This window comes from Kogia breviceps, chromosome 18, assembly GCF_026419965.1.
Source record: "Kogia breviceps isolate mKogBre1 chromosome 18, mKogBre1 haplotype 1, whole genome shotgun sequence".
NCBI classification, from domain to species: Eukaryota; Metazoa; Chordata; class Mammalia; order Artiodactyla; family Physeteridae; genus Kogia; species Kogia breviceps.
Window position 1 is genome coordinate 51587911 of NC_081327.1, and position 20302 is coordinate 51608212.

At 50.7% G+C, this 20302-nt stretch overlaps 1 protein-coding gene across 2 annotated transcripts in view; it reads left to right on the forward strand.

The window, feature by feature from the left end:
• Nucleotides 1-19512, forward strand: part of GAN (gigaxonin) — a 102730-nt gene extending 83218 nt beyond the window's left edge. Inside the window, exons 12-13 of one of the 2 annotated variants that reach the window (XR_010837848.1) lie at nt 17748-17878; nt 18711-19512. The gene's annotated coding sequence lies outside the window, so the exon portion shown is untranslated. The remainder of the gene's footprint in view (nt 1-17747; nt 17879-18710) is intronic. The other variant, XR_010837849.1, reaches the window with a different exon arrangement.
• The last annotated feature ends 790 nt before the right edge of the window (nt 19513-20302 follow it).

The following is a 20302-nucleotide window of genomic DNA, read 5'->3' on the forward strand; positions in this document are numbered from 1 at the left end:
CTTTCTATCCTGTTCCATTGATCTATATTTCTGTCTTTGTGCCAGTACCATACTGTTTTGATTACTGTAGCTTTGTAATATAGTTTGAAGTCAGGGAGCCTATCCAACTCTGCTTTTCTTTCTCAAGGTTGCTGTTGCTATTTTGGTCTTTTGTGTTTCCATACAAATTGAAAAATTTTTTGTTCTAGTTCTGTGAAAAATTCCATTGGTAATTTGATAGGGATTGCATTGAATCTGTAGAATGCCTTGGGTATCTGTATCTGGGTTGGGGGGGAGCACCATTTAACCCACTACACGTACCAAATGCATGGAGGGGAGGTAAGCGCCCTCCCACGCATGTCATCCAGGCACCCATAGACCTCCACAGAGTTCATTCCTGAGGCAGTCTCTGCGTATATAGGAATATAGGTATAGCTGTATGTGTGTGTGTGTGTGTGTGTCATTTTTACACAAATAGTAGCATTCTCTACAAACTTGTGCACTTGGGCTTCCTTTTTTGTTTGTTTTTTGCGGTACACGGGCCTCTCACCGCTGTGGCCTCTCCCACCGTGGAGCACAGCCTCCGGACGCACAGGCTCAGTGGCCATGGCTCACAGGCCCAGCTGCTCTACGGCATGTGGGATCCTCCCAGACCGGGGCACGAACCCGCGTCCCCTGCATCGGCAGGCAGACTCTCAACCACTGTGCCACCAGGGAAGTCCCGGACTTTCTTTCTTAATGTATCTTAATGATCGTCCTTTAACTACAGCTGTCTCATTCTTTTTAACAGCTATGTAGTACTCCATTGTATGGATGTACCAGTTTTTTTTTTTTTGGCTGCGTTGGGTCTTCGTTGCTTTTCACAGGCTTTCTCTAGTTGTGGTGAGTGGGGCTTCTCTTGTTGCGGAGCATGGGCTCCAGGCACATGGGCTTCAGTAGTTGTGGCACAAGGGCCCAGTAGTTGTGGCTCATGGGCTCTAGAGTGCAAGATCAGTAGTTGTGGCGCATGGGCTTAGTTGTTCCACGGCATGTGGGATAGTCCTGGACCAGGGCTCGGACCCATGTCCCCTTCATTGGCAGATGGATTCTTAACCACTGCACCACCAGGGAAGTCTTTGGATGTACCAGTTTTTATTTAACTATTTCCCCTTGATGGATTTTCAGGTTGTTTCCAATCATTTGGTATTTCCACCAGTACCACAAAGACTGTCTTGGTAAGTGATGTCTCTGTCCATGTACATGAGCCTATCTGTGCAGAAAATTCTTCTTTCTTGCTTTTAAAAAGACAATATAAGGCGATTGAAAACTATCTTTAATTTTAAAAAATCTTCCCTTATCCTCACCATGCCCACCACTCTGCATATTCCCTTCCAGCCTGATCCTCAATCAAGAGCATTTTGCAAAGTTGTAGGCACAAGAGACATTTTTATCCTGTTCCATAAGCTACAACATACATCGTAAGAGTTTTCCATGTTACCAGTCATCCATATTACATTTTTGTGGCTGTGTGACAATGTCCCTGGGCAGGTGGGTCATGATGTACGAAGCCAGTGCCCCCTGTGGACTGTTCAGGTTTCTTTTCTCTTCCAGATAATACTGCAGAGAACATTTTCTTTCCAACAGCTTTTTTTAAAAAAAAAAAATTTATTTATTTACTTATTTTATTTTTGGCTGCGTTGGGTCTTTGTTGCTGCGCACAGGCTTTCTGTAGTTGTGGTGAGTGGGGGCTACTCTTCGTTGTGGTGCATGGGCTTCTCATTGTGGTGGCTTCTCTTGTTGTGTGGAGCACGGGCTCTAAGTGCATGGGCTTCGGTAATTGTGGCACACGGGCTCAGTAGCTGTGGCACGCGTGCTCAGTAGTTGTGGCTCGCAGGCTCTAGAGCGCAGGCTCAGTAGTTGTGGCGCATGGGCTTAGTTGCTCTGCAGCATGTGAGTTCTTCCCAGACCAGGGATTGAACCCATGTCCCCTGCATTGGCAGGTGGATTCTTAACCACTGCACCACTGGGGAAGTCCTCCCGTAGCTTTTTAATAATAATTTTAAAAAGGTTAATTTCCTTAGAATAGATTTCCAAGCATAGTGTTATTCAGTCAAAGGCTCGACAGTTTCACAGCACGAACTGCAAGTTGCCAAATTGCTTTATGAAGAGACAGCCCTCTAGACACTGACATGGGTGGCCGCCGGGCCTGCCTAACTCACCAGCCCTCACCCAGGGTTGAGGCTTAGCTCCTTTCGTCCAAAAGAGCACGTGTCCAGGGCCCTCAAAGTTGATCTGATCTGGGTGCCCTTGATTTCTCTGTTGCGCCCTACCTGTGCCACCGTGGATTCCTTGAACCCTGGCTTGGCAACTTGGCCTTGGTCCGACCACTTCACCTCTCTGATCAGATTTCCTTACCCACAAAATGTAGGGTGACCCACTGGGCCTGCTTTTGTGGGATGCGGGAGTTGCCATGCTGAAGTCAGGCATATCCCAGGCAGACCTGGACAAGCTGGTCAGTCCCGTGACAGTCGGATCGCGCCAGTGCCCCGCAGAGACCTGCTCTAAGTACGAAACCAGCTGATTGGATGAAAGGGCGGCCCCGGCGCCTGAAACTGACTGGCAAACCCTAAACGGGCACTGGGTGATTCACGGACGGTTCGGATCCCGTGTGCACAGAGGCTCTCCTTTGCTTAGTCCCCCATCTTCCCAGCCCTGCCTGGGCGTTATTCAAAAAACTGGACATAGAGTAAAGCGGTGCTTTCGTCGCAGTTTCTGTGACAGTTACTGTTGCCCCGTGGCTGAGGCGCTCACAGATCGTCTGCGTTTGAGACACTCTCTGGGGAGCCCCCGGCCTCCCCACAGGGCCTGGTGTCCCCGACCTTCTTCAGCCTGGCCCCTTCCCACACTCCAAACGCCTGGCCTCTCTGAGGGTCGCTTGCTCCCGGTCATTTGTGGGCCCGGTGGGTAGGAATTCTCAGGCCCCGGGAGCCTCTTCACCTCCGTCACTCCCACCGTGTGCAGGTGGCCGGGTTTGTGAGTGGGGATTCCGGCCTCTCCCGAGGTTGGCCATTTTCCATGCATTAGTTTCCTCTTTGAATTTCCTCCTGGGCCCTTGTGAGGTTACAGCTCTGGGGTACGCGTGCCTTTTTCGCTGGAAACTGCCTCCCTTGTTGTCTTGCTGGCAGCTTTTTTCTTGGTATATGTTTGTTCTTTTCTTTCCTATTACCGCGGTGTGAAAGATGGACCTGAATTTTTCTGTTTCTTTATGCAAAAAAAAAAAACAAACAAATAGGGAGAGAAAATTGCTATGTGGTGTTGTTCTTTTTGAAGTCCGCGTGTGTTTTCGTGCATGCTCGCTCACAGATGTGGGTAAAAAGCTGCCTTCTGAAACCCACCTTGTGTGTTTTTGTGATGTCTGCTGGGGAGAAGGAGGGGATGGATGCCCAGAGAAGAGTATGAATCAAGAAGCATTTACCCAGACTCTTGGGGGCAATTTTGCATGGGCCCCACCCCTGCCCCTCACCTAGTGGGCGCTCCGCATTTACTGAATGCGTGAGTCTTACCTGATTTCTCTCAATCCTTTTAAAGAAACATTCTAGGTGTAGCTGAAGCTCCCGACTTCAGGGGGCCCTTTTGTAGCTAAGTTTCTTCTTCCCTCCAGGGATTTATCACCCCTCTCTGGAGTTTCTCTTCCTGTGCTTGTTTTCATACTATTTCTATTCACTTACGTTTGCCAAAACTAGATCTAGCGTTTTTTTATGTTTCCAGACTTTGTGTAAATGCTATGCTACTGTCCGTGTCACTCTGCAGCTTGCTTGTGTGGATTTTGCTTTCCTTGTCATGTAGCATTTCATTGGGTGGATGTCCCACAATTAATGAGCCATTCTCTGGTTGGCGGCTGTAGTGGTTTCCCAGGGCTACCGTAATGAAATATCCCAGACTGGTGGCTTAAACAACAGCAATGTATTCTCTCACAGTTCTGGAGGCTACAAGTCCCAAACCAAGGTGTCGGCAGGTTGGGAGGGAAAGTCTGTCTCAGGCCTCTCTTCCAGCTTCCGGTGGCCTCAGGCATCCGGGTGCTTGTAAATGGCATTCTCCATGAGTCCTCCCACAGCTTTCTTTCTATGTGTTTCTGTCTCTGGGTCCAAAGTTTTCCCTTTTTATAAGGACACTTGTCCTGTTGGGTGAGGGCCCATTCCTGTGACCTCATTTTAAATTAATTGCCTCTTTAAAGAACTGTCTCCAAGCACTGTCCCATTCTGAGGTACTGGGCTTTCGGGCGTCAACATATGAATTTGGTGTGGGGCCACAGTTCACCCTATGACACTAGTGAGGCCATAGCTATCCGCCCTGGCTGCACCAATGCACGCTTGCCAGGGACACATAGACCTTCCTGCTTCTCAGGGTTCACAGCTGCTGGCATTGCCAGAATTCTTCATTTTTGGCCAACCTGATGAAGGCTCACATCACCGTCATCTGATTTGCCCCCTCTCCCCCCAATTTGTAGTGAGATTGAGGTCTTTTCGTGTGTTTTGTGTCTGCTTTGGTGAATTCCCTCTTCATACCTTGCCCATTTTTCAGTTGGAGTTAAGAGTGTCTTTCGTACTGATTTGTAGGAATTCTCTGTAGATTCTGGATACTACCCTGCATTGCAAGGCTTTTCAGCTGGTCTCTGGCTCACCTTTATACTTGTTTATGGTCTCCTTTGATGTACGGAGGTTCTTCATCTCAACGTAGACAAATGCCTCAAGCACCAAGGTTGATCTTGTTTAAGAAATCCAACGTCATAGAAATACTGTCTTATATTTTCTACTAAATAATTCCAAGCTTTGTTTGGCACTTTCTGGCCTCAGTCCACCTGGGATTTATTTGCATGTGCAATGGATGAAAAAAAAAAAAATCAAATTTTGTTTTCCCAGATGGATTGCCAGTGGCCGGACTCACCCCATTTCATGCTCTGGTTTCCCTGGTGGGCCGAGGCCCCGGCATCCTGATCCCTGACATCAGTATTCACGGCACACCCGGGGATTTTCCTCCTGAAAAGGGCTCAGTGCTCAAAACAGTGACGTCTGTGTCTGCTCCCAGGATGAGCCCAGCTGGAGCCTGCAGCTGTGGCTGTGTCCTTCTGGAAGGGGCTGCAGAGATGGATACGGTACTAGTTTCCTGGGGCTGCCATAACAAATGACCACAAACTTGGTGCCTTAAAATACCAGACACGTGTTCTCTCACAGCTTAGGAGGGCCAGAAGTCTGAAGTCAAGGTGTCAGCAGGGTCGATCCCTTCTGGAAGCTGCAAGAGAGAATCTGTCCCATGCTCCTCTCTGAGCTCCATGTGGCCTTTGGCAGTTCTTGGCATTTGTTGGCTTATAGATGGGTCACTCCAACCTCTGCTTCATCTCACATGGTCTTCTCCTCTATGTCTCTGTCTGTTTCCCCTTCTCTTTTAAGGATTGTCAGTGGATTTAGGGCCCACCCTAATCCAGGAGGGTCTCATCCTGAGATCCTGCATTACATTTGCCAATCCTTTTTCCCAAGTCAGTTCACATTCACAAGTTGTGGGTGGAACGTATCTTTTGGGGGCCACCATTCCACCCACTCTAGAGGTATCATCTGTAGTGGGAAGAAGAGTTTCTTCCGTCAACAGTCGCTTTCTGTCACCGACATGCACTGCCTTCTGGCTCCCTTGTTTGGTGAACTGGGCACCCAATCTGCCATTTTTCTTTTATTTCCTCCCCGATTCCCAAACCCAGTGATGAGTTATCCCAACTCCTGGGAATATATCTTAAGGAACTGATGCAACAGCGTGGAAAAAAAGATCTTCTTCTTGTGGCTTTGTTAATAATTTGAAAAGTTGGACATAACCCCCCAGAGAGAAGGTAATTACTTAATTACTTCAATAACATTTGTGCGTCATGCAGACCAACGAAGAGCCTTAGAAGTAGATGGGGAGAGGAGAGAGCAGAGGAGAGGAGGGTACACTTGCTGCCTCCATAGTGAGGGGGGATGTTCCACTTGTGATGACCCAAAGGGTCACGTAATGTCAATTAGGAAATGGACACCCAAGGAAGTCTCAGGTGTGATCCAGTGGCCCGAAGCTAGTCTGAGTCCATGAAACTGAGTCATGAGGGATACGTTTTCTCTGGTGGACCGGACTGGGCCAGGAAGGAGGTTTCAGGAGGAGGGCAGCAAGTCTGCAGGAACTGACTGACCTACCTTGCTGGGACCCACAGCCGGCCACCAAAATTACAAAAACACGGCAACACGGAAAGGTGCCTGATTAGGTGAAAAATGCAGCCTACAAATTGATTCAGAAAAGTGCCTAGGGACTTCCCTGGTGTTCCAGTGGTAAAGAATCCACCTTACAGTGCAGGGGACGTGGGTTCAATCCTTGGTCGGGGAACTAAGATCCCACATGCCGCGGGGCAACTAAAAGCCCGCGTGCCACAGCTACTGAGCTCGCGAGCCTCAACTAGAGCCCTCGTGCTCTGGAACCCGTGTGCCACAACTACAGAGCCCACGCGCCTTGTAGCCTGCGTGACACAACTAGAGAGAAGCCCGCGCGCCGCGACGAGAAAGATCCCGCGTGCCGCAACTAAGACCTGATGCAGCCTAAAATAAATAAATAAATAATAAATACATCTTTTTAAAAAAATAGTGTGCCTAAAAAAAGAGCATTGCCGTATTTTTCAGCAGTCCTATCTCTGGGCATCTCCCCATAAGGTAAAACAAGGATTCGAATAGATGTGTGTCCACCCGTGTTCACAGCAGCATTATTCCCGGTAGTCAAAAGGTGAAAACAACGCCAATGTCCATTATCCACAAATAAATGGATCGGCCAAGCGTGGTCTGTCCACACAGTGGAATATTATTCAGCCTTAAAGAGGAAGGAAATTCTGACACACGTTACAACACGGATGAACCTTGAGGACGTTATGCTAAGTGAAGTAAGCCAAACACCCAGGACGAATGCCGTACGAGTCTCCTTGTGTGAGGGACCCGGAGTGGTCGGAGTATTCACAGACACAGAAAGTAGACTGTGGTTGCAGGGCCTGGGGGGAGGGGAAGGGGGAAGTTAGCGTTTAACGGGGACAGAGTTTTAGTTTGGGAAGTTGCAAAGTTCTAGGGGTGGATGGTAGTGATGGTTGTGTAACAGTGTGAATATACTTAATGCTGCAGAGCTGTACATTTATCAAGTGGTTAAGTGTACATTACGTGTTATGTGTCTTCTACCATGGTTTTGTTACAAAAAGGGTGCCTAGTATAGTGGTTGATTGGCGGAGGGGGGGGTTCAAATCGCAGCCACACCTCCTTGTGCGTTCTTTTGTCCATGTGGCTTCATTTCTCGTGCTCAGGTGCTGTATGGCCGTGAGGGAAGCCGACAGGGTTGCCGCCCTGCTGAGGGCTCCAGGCAACAGGGGCAGACAGACCTTCACCAAGTCACATCATCAAATACGGGCATGACTTTCCTATCAGCGATTAGGTCTGTGACCTTGGACAAGCTGCTTCTCCTTTCTCAGTTTATTTCCTTCTCTGTGAAAACAGGGACAATCACATGAGTAGCAGTAATGCTGGAGCAGCCGTGAGCATCCTCTGATTCGGCCGGGCGGGCCTGCTTAGCTCAGAAGGCCCTCCATATGGGCGAGTTCCTTTTCCGGAGTTCCACGTCAGAAAGAGACGCTTGAGGACAACACTAACATGATTCACGTTGCCAGGGATGGAGTCAGGCAGTGCATACACACATATTTTAAGTCATGTGCAATCCTTTGATATGCACCAACGTTCTGGATATTCACCAAGGTGTGAAGAGTGCGTGATAGGATGTCAGGTAGGAATTTTTTTTTTTTTTAATATTTATTTACCTATCTATTTTGGCTGTGAAGGGTCTTAGTTGCGGCACGGTGGATCTTCATTACGGCATGTGGGATCTTTAGTTGCGGCATGCGGGCTTCTTAGTTGCGGCATGCATGCGGGATCTGGTTCCCCGACCAGGGATCAAACCCAGGCCCCCTGCATTGGGAACATGGAGTGTTACCCACTGGATGACCAGGGAAGTTCCAGGAATTTTTTTCTTTAATCCCTATTAAGGGATTTCTGGCTACAAGATCTTGGGCAAATAACCCGACATCTCTAAACCTCAGTTCGGTTTCCTCAAGTACAAAATACGAGTGTTTTTCTTCTTTTAAACTCTTTATCATGGGAATGTTCAAGCCTTCACAAAAGAAGAAGAAATAGTCTAGTGAACCTCCATTACCCAGGGTCAAGAGTTAGCAATAAATTGCCAATTTTGTTTCATCTCTACCTCCCTACCCTTCCTCCTGCTGTTATTTTAAAGCAAATCCCAAACACAGAGACTCTTAAAAAAAAACCCACCACGATACCATTATCATGCCTTTTTTTTTTTTTTTTTTTTTGGCGGTACGCGGGCCTCTCTCTGCTGTGGCCTCTCCCGGTGCGGAGCACAGGCTCCGGACGCGCAGGCTCAGCGGCCATGGCTCACGGGCCCAGCCGCTCCGCGGCACGTGGGATCCTCCCGGACCGGGACACGAACCCGCGTGCCCTGCATCGGCAGGTGGACCCTCAACCACTGCGCCACCAGGGAAGCCCATGCCTAAAATTTTTTAAAAAACAATTTCTGAAATCATCTAAAGTCTAATCCGTGTATAATCATCCTCGGTTGTCCCATAAATGCTTTTTAAATTTGATTTGCTTGAATCGGGATCCACAAGATCCACACATTTCATTGGCCTCATATATCCATTTCTCCAGAGTTTTGATTTTTTCTTTTGGCCGCGTTGGGTCCTCGTTGCTGCCACCGGCTTTTCTCTAGTTGCGGCGAGCGGGGGCTACTCTTTGTTGCGGTGCTCGGGCCTCTCATTGCGGTGGCTTCTCTTGTTGCGGAGCACGGGCTCTAGGTGTGCAGGCTTCAGTAGCTGTGGCACGCGGGCTCGGTAGTTGTGGCGCACGGGCTTAGTTGCTCTGCAGCACGTGGGATCTTCCCGGACCAGGGCTCGAACCCCTGTCCCCTGCATCGGCAGGCGGACTCTCAACCACTGCGCCACCAGGCAAGTCCCTTCCCCAGAGTTTTAATAGGACAATTTTCTAATACCCAGCGAAGGCAGAAGGATTTTACAGTGAGCGCATGGGTCACCCCATAGATTGAACCACTAGCATGTTTACCGTGTTTTGTCGCTTGCCTATCTATCTACCTGTCTCTCTACAGTTGGTAGCACTTTTAAGTTTCTTTTAACCTCAACACTCTCCTTGCTCTCATGTTTTTGTTTGTTTTGTTGCCATTTATTTGTTGAAGAAATCATGTCATTTGTCGTGTAGGATTTCTCATTTGAGGATTAAATGAGCTAATATGTGCATAGTGCTTAGAATGTAGTAGGTACCTAATTAACATCCATTATGACTTGTTTTGTTCTTCATCTGTATCTTCTGATTTTTTCCAAGTGAAAATGTATCCTTTTGGTAAAAAAAAAAAAAAAAAGTTTAAAAGCATTCCTGGGCTGCTAGACTTTTCAAAGCTACCTTGGTTTGTAGCCACAAGGGGGTCTGTCTTCACTTTGTTTGCTGGGCCCACCCTATCCACTAGGCCCTGAGGAAGGGCCGCCAGCGTCGGGCAGTTGACGATGGCAGAATGCGGGAGTGTCGAGGTGGGAAACAGAGCCAGAGGGGCTCAAAGGAAATGCCCCGGTGGAATCTGGGGGCCAGGATCCAGGTCTGGCCCCTTCCTGGGGGCTGAGGGTGGTGACACCAGGAGGGAGGCCCAGAGGAAACGCAGTGAAGTGTGGAAAGCTGCAGAAATCCCAGGAGAGGGCGGAAGCAACAGCAGACATTAGGACGGCGAGGGACCGCACGGCCTGGTTTCGAGGGGCTGGGGCAGATGGAGAAGAGGAAGATGAGCTTCCCCAGGGACTTGACTCCACAGGCTCCGACAACAGGCCGACAGATGAGAAATACAAAGGAGCCGGCATCCTCCGTCCGCAGCTGGAGAAGAAAAGCAGGAGATTGGGGGTGGGGGAGAGCTCTGGGTTGGGGGACCAGGAGCTCTGAGCCTGGATTTGCCACCCATCCATCACCTGTGTGGTCTTGGGGAAGGCTCCTTCTCTTCTCTGAACCTCAGTTTCTCCCACCTGCAAAATAGAAGGGGTGGACCGAAAGCCCCATAGGGGTTTCTTTTAGCTCTGGCAAGGCCAAGGTTCCATCTCGCTGACTGCTCCCTGGGGATGAAGGAGGGGGTCGCAGCTGCTGGGGTCTGGATGCGTTGGTGATGCCCTTAGCAGTTTTCCTTTCAAGGAGCCAAACACCAAGTCCAGGCTCAAAACTGTGAGTCACCAAGTCAAAGTACCAAATGAATACAGCCTGTAGCTACACCGTCCCGGATTCCCCTCCTCACGCTGCCCCTTCCTGCCCTGTGATCTTAGGTAGCACTCCACAGAGGCTTGCTGATGTCTGTCAAGGCTGAAGAAATGGGCAGGACCGACTTTTCCTGAACCCAGATCCTGGGCTTCCGAGATGCAACTAATCATCGGGGTAGATTGGGCTGATTCACCTTCGAGGAAAATCTGCTGAAGATGTTTAGCCAAACCAAATAGAGAAGTGAATAAATATAGAAATGAATCACTTGCCTGAATCTCTGGCCCAGGACCCAGCCACCTGTCCACCATCACCATTGTGAAACCACAAAAGGCCAGAGGTCACGCCAGCCGGCTTTGATGCCTGGGTCACTGTCCTCCAAGCTGAATGAGATTCATTCGTCCATTGTGAGCTGGTCAGGTTTAACGCCTGATGACACTGGAAGCATGGTGGAGAAGGTCAGACAGTGGGCCACCGTCTGAATAAAAGCTCCCTAGTGCCCCACCCAGGGTGCCCCAGTGGGTCCTCCTGAATCACGGCTGCTTCCTGGGAACCGCGCCCATGTGAGCTGGAGGGCAGGAGGGAGGACAGACTTGTGTCCACGCCCGTTCCAGGGAAAATAGGATGAGCGAAGCCTTCCGGTTCTGAAAGGAGCCAGGGCGTTATGGTGAGAACCGGCTGGGGCATAACAGAGTGGCACTTCCAGAGCCGGCTTTGGGCTCCGTAAGGGGTCAGATTATGCCCTTCAAGAAAGATGTCCGAAGGGGAATTCCCTGGCGGTCCAGATCCCACAAGCCACGCAGCGCAACCAAGGGGAAAAAAAAAAAAAAAAGATGTCCAAGTCCTAGCCCCCAGTACCTCCAAATAAGGACTGTGACCTTGTTTGGAAATAGGGTTGTTGCAGAGGTAATAAGTTAAAATGAGGTCACATTGGAATAGGGTGGGCCCCTCATCCAGTATGACTGTGTCCTTATAAAAATAGAAGTTTGGACACAGGCATACCTAGGGAGAATGCCTTGAACTTGAAGGCAGAGCTTGGGGAGATGCCTCTGTTTACAAGCTAGAGATGGCCAGCAAACCTCCAGAAGCTACAGGACAGGCACAGAACAAGTCCTTTTCTCAGCGCTCAGAAGGTACCAAACCTGCTGACACCTCGGTTTAGAACTTCTAGCCTCCGGAGCTGTTGAAAGAGTCCATTTCCACTGTCTAAGCCACCCAGGCTATGGTGCTGGGTTACCGCAGCCCAGCAGAGGAGTCCGGGTGCTGACAGGCCAGAATCCTGACTTGGTGGCCTCCCCTCTGGGAGACCTCGGGCAAGTTACTTTCCTTCTTTGAGCCTGGGGCCAAAGAACCTGAGACTCGGGGCCTGGATGGATAAAATCCAGCCATCCATCAGATCCCTCACCTGGACATTTGGAGGTGGTGGGAAGCCGGGAGGTGGTGCCCACTTAGCCCTGGTGCTAGGGCTGCTTTGGCCATTTGAGGCCCAGTGCCGGACACATAGCAGAGGCAGCCAGAGTCCCGTGAGGCACTGGACCAGAATCCCAGAGAGATCAGGACAAAAGGCAGGGAGGAGAGAGGAGGCTTTGTGCAGACCCTGCCGTGACTCCTGTTCCTCCCGGGGCCTGGTTGTTCAGCGTCGGCTGGGTTCTCACGTGTACGTTCTTCCCACGGACTCCCCTTCCTTGAGGTATCACGGGGACAATATATTAAGTGATGTCTTTGCCTGTCTTTGGAAGCGCTTTGAACACTGTAATGCGGGGAACACATTTTCCTGGCGAAAAACACCTTATTGAGCGCCCGTTGCTCGCAGGCTAAGAAGCTGCAGGTCCTGCTGCAGGTGGTCCAGGCCAGGGGAGTGTCACAGGGTGGCGTGGAGAGGCAATAACGATGCTGTCATGCCTGTGCCCCCGACTCCGACAGTTCAGAATGAAACAGTGAGGACAGCCAGCAAAGTTCCAGCGTTTCCCATCGTCTACTGTAAAAGGCTTTTGCGAAATGTCAGAGATGGTGTTCATCACCTTCCTCATCTTTTTTTTTTTTTTTTTTTTTTCTCTTTTTGAGAGACATGGGCTAACAGAGAAATTATAAAAAACGTGATTGGGGCTAAAATAGGCAACATGGCATGGTGGCTAAGAGAACGAGTCTGGCACCAGATTGGCTGAGTTCAGGTGTGACCTTGGCTTAACCTCCCCGCTCGTCAGTTTCCTCATCCGTACAATGGACACAATAAACCTCACTGCAATTTTGTGAGGATTAATTTAAAGGAATCAACATAGGCAAAGTGCTTGCACCAGTGGCTGGCACACAGCAAGCCCTATGTGGCTATTTGCTCTTATTATTAATAAAGTCAAGAAATGCACGAGGTCGGGCAACGCGATGGAAGAAGTAGTTGTTGTTTGGGATAAGACGTTTCTTGCTGGGGGGCGGGGGGGCTGCTCTGACCAGACCACAGTGACGCACCTGACCATCCCTCTCACCTCTGAGGAGCGGTTGCCAGCAGCCATATTTGTGCACCTCGGCTTGGACGCTGGCTCGGGTGAGCATCGGGGCCAGCTGAGCAACCAGGCTCTTCCCTCGGAACTGGACCAAAAGAGCTCCTACTTTGTGGATCCTGCCCGTCTCTCGAACGGTCCCTTTCTGTCAGGCTGAGGCAACACAGCAGAGGGAGCCAGGATGGGGGGGGAGGAGGAGTCAGAGAGAAGCAGGTACACAAAGCAGAGAGAAAGCTCCTGGGTCCCTGGTTTCTGGCTCTTTCTGAGACCTGCCTACCTTCATGCCCTTTGGGGCTCTGCAAGATACCCTCGACTCCTTAAAACCCATTTGCACCCTTTCGGAAGCTACTCTGATTGGTTTGTGTTGCAACCAGGGCCTCGGTGAATTACGTGGATGCCGCAGCCTGGCTTCCCCTCGTTTCTTTGCACCTGCGAGGGTCCGCTCCCTGGAGTCACAGGAAAATGTCCCCTCCTCTCCTGTCAGCCCAAGCAGACTGCAGTTTCAGTTTCGTGCTGTGGTTGAGGAAAGAAGGGACCAGGAGGTGAGCAACCATTTCTTTCCCTACCACGTATTGGGCACTGACTTCTTCCTGAACCTTGTTCCGAGCACTTTACATGCATTATCTCATTTGCGCGATTGTGAGCATCCTGATTGGATCTCGGTTTCACAGATGAAGAGACTGAGGTTCCGAGAGGTTGAGAGGTTTGGTTAGTATCACGCAGCTAAGTAAGATGGACAGCTGGGCTCCAGATCCAGAGTTTGTGCTTTCGGCCTCCTTCCCGTCCTACCTGGAGCCCCTGGATGGCACCCTTCTGCCCTCCTGCCCTGGGGTCTTGCACAAACCCTTGATTATGCCTCAGCTGCCGAAAGGGGTGTGGGGGGAAGTTTCGGAAGAGCCACACGTACTCCGCACATGTAACATGTTTCCCTCCCCCTGTCCGATACTTCCTTTCCTTTTGCTTCTTAGCAACTGACTCAGCGGATGGAGGGGAAAGAAGTGAGGTCACATTTAAATTGGTCAATTTGAGCAGCTCACCGCAAAGGCTGGTGTGGGAGAGAGATGCAATTAATCTGAAAAACACAGTGGTTTTTATTTTTAAAAATATGATCCGTGGCCTTCAGTCCTCTGTGGAGCTGTGCCAGAGGCATCCATTTCCACGAGTCAGCAGCAGCCTGGCGTTCGGGCTCTTCACAAAGCCCCCGTGAATTAAAAAAAAAACAAAAAACGAACGGCATTCATCTTCATTTTAAAAAGTGAAACAGATCAATGCATGTTCATTGTAGAAAATTTGGGCTTGGGGGGTGGGAAGAGAAGCATAAAGAAGAAAACAATATTTCCCTGTTATTGTTACAGCCATGTGATGGTTAGGTGTCAGCCACGAAAGGAACAGACCCCAATACGTGCACCAACACGGATGGACTGCAAAAATTGTTACGCTGCATCGAAGAGGTCAGACCCGAAGGAGGATATATCTTTTGACTCTATTTATATGAGGTTCAAGAAGGGGGAAAACTATCTGTAGTGACAGAGGCGGATTAGGGGTTGCCTAGGTCTGGAAGTGGGTGGCTGGGATCCACGGCAAAGGAGCGTAAGAAACTTTTCTTGGGTTGTGGGAATGTCCTACGTCAATACCTTGATTGGGGTGGTAGTTACCTGGATGTAGACATTCGTCAGCATTTATCAACCTGTTCTTTTAAAGTAGGTGCATTTTATTTCATGTAAATTATACTTCGATAACCTTGATTTCAAAAGGGGAAAGAGTGACCTGTAATCCCACCACTCCGGAGGTAACCACTGTTAAGGTTTTGGCGTGTGTATATAAATGAATCCACTGATTGCGTGTAACAAAGATTAGTTCCGGATAAATGTTCAATCCTCTGTAATACTTACAAATAAAAAAAAAACTAAGCTCAGATTTAATTATTCGGTGAGAGTGAGAAAAAAAGGCAGAGCGGGTGGTACTCCGTGTTCCTTTGATGCCCACCTTTGCACCCCCCAAACCCCCAAGCCAGAGAAGTGGGCTGGGCGGCACAGACATCACTCAGCCACCCAGTATCACAGGCTGCGGAGTCGGAATCGTGCTCCCACGCGCCCCTGCCTTTGTCCCCACCGGTGAGCCTAGAAGATGGGCTGACTTCACGTCAGCTCCGAAGCAGAAGCGGGACTCGGGATGAAAACATGACTCCTCTCCTTATACCAGGAGAATAAGCACATTTTACCGTTCGATCAGTGCCTTAAATGCCATCGGTGCAGAGTGCATGTTCCGTTATGCTGGTGTCTCCTGCCTGTTCAACATGAGCTTCGGGAATGCTCTCCTGGATGATGTAATTTTGAGATAGAGTTCTCAGGTGGAGCCTCCGGAGTGTTCCCCAAAAGCAACAGTGCCACGGGCAGCTATGAAATTAAGAACAAACAATTCTGTTGTCTGCTTTTGGTGCTTGGCATATGATTACAGGCATGGCTTCATGCTGTTAAAGGGCTCCAAAAACGCGACTCAAAACAGGTTGCACCTTATTTCACCCTGTGGGTCCTCGTGTCCCTTGCCAGTCTGATAAAGCCGGCTGCGAGTTTCCTCCGGCCCCTGGGAAGCGACATCTGAGGAAGGACGTGCCGTTGCATGAACGTGGACAATATAATCTCCCCCAGACTGGGAACCACAGGATGGCTGGAGAGCAGCCTGTACCGGCTGACAGGGTGGGAAAAACGTCTTCCTTTTAACCAGGGGTTCTCAATCGGGGCTGACTTTGCCTCCCAGGTGACATGGGGTAACGTCTGGGGACGTTTTGGTTGTCCCAAATTGTGGCTGCTCCTGGCATCTGTGGGTTAAGGCCAAGCATTCTGCTAAACACCCTGAAGGTGTCAGGACAGCTGTCTACCGCCAAGAATGATCCAGCCCTAAATGTTAACAGTGCCAAAGTTGAAAACCCTGCAAAGATGCTGGATTGGGTATCTGTGTCCCAGTTGTCGGGCAGATGGGAAACGTTTGGAGAAGTGATCTAGAGGAGCGCCAGCGATCAGGGCCGTGGAAACACGGGTTCTAAAATGACAGTGGCAACGCAAGATAGCCAGCACTTACTCTGAGTGCTTACCCAGTGCCAGGCTGTGAGCTCAACATTGATTATCTCACTTAATTCCTATGACTCTCGAAAAAGGTACCGTTGCAGTCCCATTTTATAGTAAATCAACCAAAGATACACACAGCTGGTAAAGGAAAGGGCAAGGAGTTTGTTTTCTTCCTTGCATACTTTTTTTCTGGGGAGGGGGAATGATTGGGGGAGGAGGGGTGTCTGATTCCCCTCACTCGACTATGAGCCCATGAGGGCAGCATCTTGTGTGAGCTGGATCTGTAGTCCCCAACAAAGTCCTTGGCACTCAGTAGGTGCTAACAGACCCATGTTTAATGGAACTGAATGAAAGAAGGAAGGAAGGAAGCAGGACAAGGTTGCCTAGTGGTTAGAACGTCGGTGTTGCAGTTTGATTTGCATCCATTCAGCAGATAACCGTCGTGCATCTTCTCTGGGCCAGAACAGGCAGGGGCCTGCTCAGGCTGACCTATACTGGTTCACGAGAGCTGATGGTTAATTTTTCATGAATTTTGCAAGCTGGCTGTCAAACAGCCATTAAACAAGATTGAATTAATATAAAGTTACGATTAAATAAATCATATTCTTTAAAAGGTCATAAAACTCACCACTTCCTAATTATTTAACTACATATTATGCTACATTTTGTATCTCCGTCCTTTAGGTGATTTATGTCTCTTTCAGGGGTCGCCAAACTTCTTCTGTAAAAGGGCCAGGTAGTCAATATCTTAGGCTCTGTAAGCCATGAGCTGAGTCTGGCCCCTCAGCCACTGTTTGCTGCCCCCTGGAATGTTCTATCTGCAGGGGAGAGACACTCTACAGTGGGCTGCGTCTCTTCCCAACTTCACGTTCAGTGATGCATGTCGATAACCTGAAAACAGCCATGGTGGGGATATTTCCAACTGGGGAATTGTCAAATGCTGGAAATCAGGGCTTCCCCGCCCCCCGCAAGCCGATGGTTAAACACTCACCTGCACGCCACCGGACACAACGGTGTGCAGAACGGACCCTGCCCTCTTGCAGGGCGCAGAGTGCTGGGTTCGTGCACCATTTCGTAGTTGGGGGCGGGGGCAAGGAGGGAGCTGGGCAGAGGCTGCCGAGGATCTCCACTGGAGACCGGTCCCAGGAGGACACCCACCTGTGGGCGTCTGCCGGAAGGGGCGGGGCTGCTAGAAGCGGGTGCTCCTAGGGCTGGCCATCAGCTCCGATGCTCTCCTCCCCACCGGGGACTTTGCCACTTCCTCAGACCCCTCTGTGGGCGGCCAGGGTAACAGGTCTGTCTTTCCCCTCTGGGTTGGCTCCAGCGGTGACTCGAGGGACCTCGCGGCTGAGACGTGAGCCCACGAGGGCAGTTCCCTGCCCGCTCGCTACATCACCCCAGCTCTGCCGGCGGCGGAGTAGCTTCTCCACCAGCATGGCCCGGGGTAAGCCCGTAGTGGTAATAAGTCTCCCACTCGCTGACCCAAGAGGGAGAGGTCCTTCCGGTGAGCAGGTGAGAGCAGAACGTTGCTTTCGGGGACTGCCAGCAAAGAATGCGGAACATGGCAGCTCTGTCTGGTGACCTTTGTGAGTCAGCTGGCCGGGGGTGGGCCCCGCGGAGAGCGAAGGGTTTGTGAACTTGCGTGCCCCTTCCTGCTGCTCCATAACCCTCTCAAGTCTGATGCCAGGAAGGTGAACTCTAAGGGGCCTGCACTGTTCTTTGCAGAGTCAGCGCTCCTGTGGCACCAAGGATGACCTGGGTACATGATCCATCAGTGGAAACTTGATGGGCTTGTGTCTCCTACAGAGGCTGGGGGGCTGGAGGGAGGGGACTTCTGAAGGAATCTGACAGCCGGACTTACTCATTTTTAGGTCAGGAACCCGGGACAGTGGGAGGCGAGGGGCTCTGTGTATCACCAGCTATCAGTGTGTCCCACCTTCTCACACCCTCAACTTACTGACCTCGACCTACTGCCTGCACCTACCTAAGCAACAGAGGATAGGTGAGTCTGACCAAACGTCACTGCCTATTTGCGTGCAGGCCCTGAGTGCTGCTGTCAACCAGGAACTCCTTCCTGCTTTCTGTTCTCAAGGAACTTCTGGCAGTATCTTGGGGGCTCCACGTCACTGACTTCAAACTCAGACCAAGAAATATTCTTATTGAAAGAGGACATTGATCAAATTCAACACTTTCTTCCTGAGTCCCTGCTCAGGAAAACGTTGCAAAGGAGCGGGGAAAACACGGACTTTCAGGTCAGAATTTCGGGTACAAATCTTGGCTGGACCCCCATGGCTGTCGGATCCTCTCTGAGACTCAACTTCCTCGCCCTTAAGATGGGGATGATAAGAATGTTTGCCTTCCGGGTTGGTTGGAAGAAAGGAGAACAAATATCAATATATAATGCCCCACAGGACAGGAATAAAGACGCAGACGTAGAGAATGGACTTGAGGACACGGGGAGGGGGCAGGGTAAGCTGGGACGAAGTGAGAGAGTGGCATGGACTTACACATGCTACCAAATGTAAAACAGAGAGCTAGTGGGAAGCAGCCGCATAGCACAGGGAGATCAGCTCGGTGCTTTGTGACCAGCTAGAGGGGTGGGATAGGGAGGGTGGGAGGGAGACGCAAGAGGGAGGAGATATGGGGATATATGTATACGTATAGCTGATTCACTTTGTTATACAGCAGAAACTAACACACCATTGTAAAGCAATTATACTGCAATAAAGATGTTAAAAAAAATATATATATATATATATAAAACACCCCCAGCATAGTACCTGGCACTTGGGTGCTGGTCATTTTATCATGCTGTTCCTGTTTAATGCTTACAGATCAACCACCATATCAAGCAGTGTTGAGGCTGTCTGGATAAAATCAGGGATCCTCTGCATCCTGGCAAATCTCGTTCTGCTGAAGTTTTGCCCCCTGAATGGGGAGAGGAGGGTCCACAGATGTCCCTCGAGTGGACAGCAGCTGCTTTGTCTGCCACCGAGCCTCCCCACTCCATGATTTCCTGCTGGACCCCATCACCTCCCTCCCGGGCACCCTCACCAGCCTCCTCACCAGCCTCCCTGCCTCCAGGCTGCTGCTCTGCAAATCTTGTCCGTGTCATGCTGTGGCCAGTGACCTTATGAAGGTGATATCTACAGGTCACTCCCTGCATGCCCCACGTGGTGGCTTCCCACTGCTCTCAGGGCAGAGTCTGGTCCCTGGGCCTGCATTTCAAGGTACTGCCCGCTCAGCCCCTGCTCACCTCTGAGGCCTCTGCCCTGCATCCCCTGGGCTCCTTGCATGCCTTGGCAAAATGTCTGGGGCTCCCTTGGTGGTGCAGTGGTTAAGAATCCTCCTGCCAACGCAGGGGACACGGGTTCGAGCCCTGGTCCGGGAAGATCCCACATGCCGCGGAGCGGCTGGGCCCGTGCGCCACAACTACTGAGCCTGCGCTCTAGAGCCCGCGAGCCACAACTACTGAGCCCGTGTGCCACAACTACCGAAGCCCGCGCGTCTGGAGCCCGTGTTCTGCAACAAGAGAAGTCACTGCAAGGAGAAGCCCGAGCACCGCAATGAAGAGTAGCCCCCCTCGTCGCAACTAGAGAAAGCCTGTGTGCAGCAACGAAGGCCCAACGCAGCCCCAAATAAATAAAATAAAAAACAAAAACCAAAAGTTTGGAGTTTCCTGCACAGGCTGAGGGTCTTCCCACCTCTTTGCCTTTGTATGTGCCGTCCCCCCTTCCAGGAGCACCTTTCCCCTTCTTTACCTGATTCCTAAAGACCTCTTGGAGTCAGGACATGTCCTCAGTGCCACAGCCCGGCTGGGTTAGACACCCTCCCTCCGCCTTCCTGCAGCCGCAAGCACAGTGTGGTCATTGTCTTTACATGGTCTTAGACCCTGAGCTCCGCACCTGGGCCCAGTCCTGGCTAGCTAAGTGAGCCTGGCAGTCCCCCTGTATCCTCACCTGCAGGAGGGGACGCTGATGGGTCAACCCTGTGTCATGGGTTGCTACGAGAAGGAAAAGTTGCGTGCGCGCTCAGGACGCTGGGAATCACTCCTGCAACCGGCAAACAGCAGGAGCTCAGTCGAGGTTCGGACAACAGACCTAAGCCCCTTGGCGGCGTGGCCTGGGCGTCTTGGTCACAACCACCTGCCATCCCCACCTCCGGCATCCACGTCTGTGTCACCGGGTGGGGTCTCTGGCTTGCCTGACTCCTCCTTGCTTGATGGCTTTCTCAAGGCCGGTGATGTTCAGAACTTCAAGCACAGAATTTGCCCGCAGGCTGTGGGCAGTCAGTGAATTCCCCATTTTCCTGCCTAACTGTGCCTCCCCAGGGCTCACGAGGAGAGAACAGCTCTACCCGGCTCCTGGGCAGGCTGGAGATGCGTCTTCTCTGGTGAGGGACACATGTGGAGGCCCTGCCTTCCACC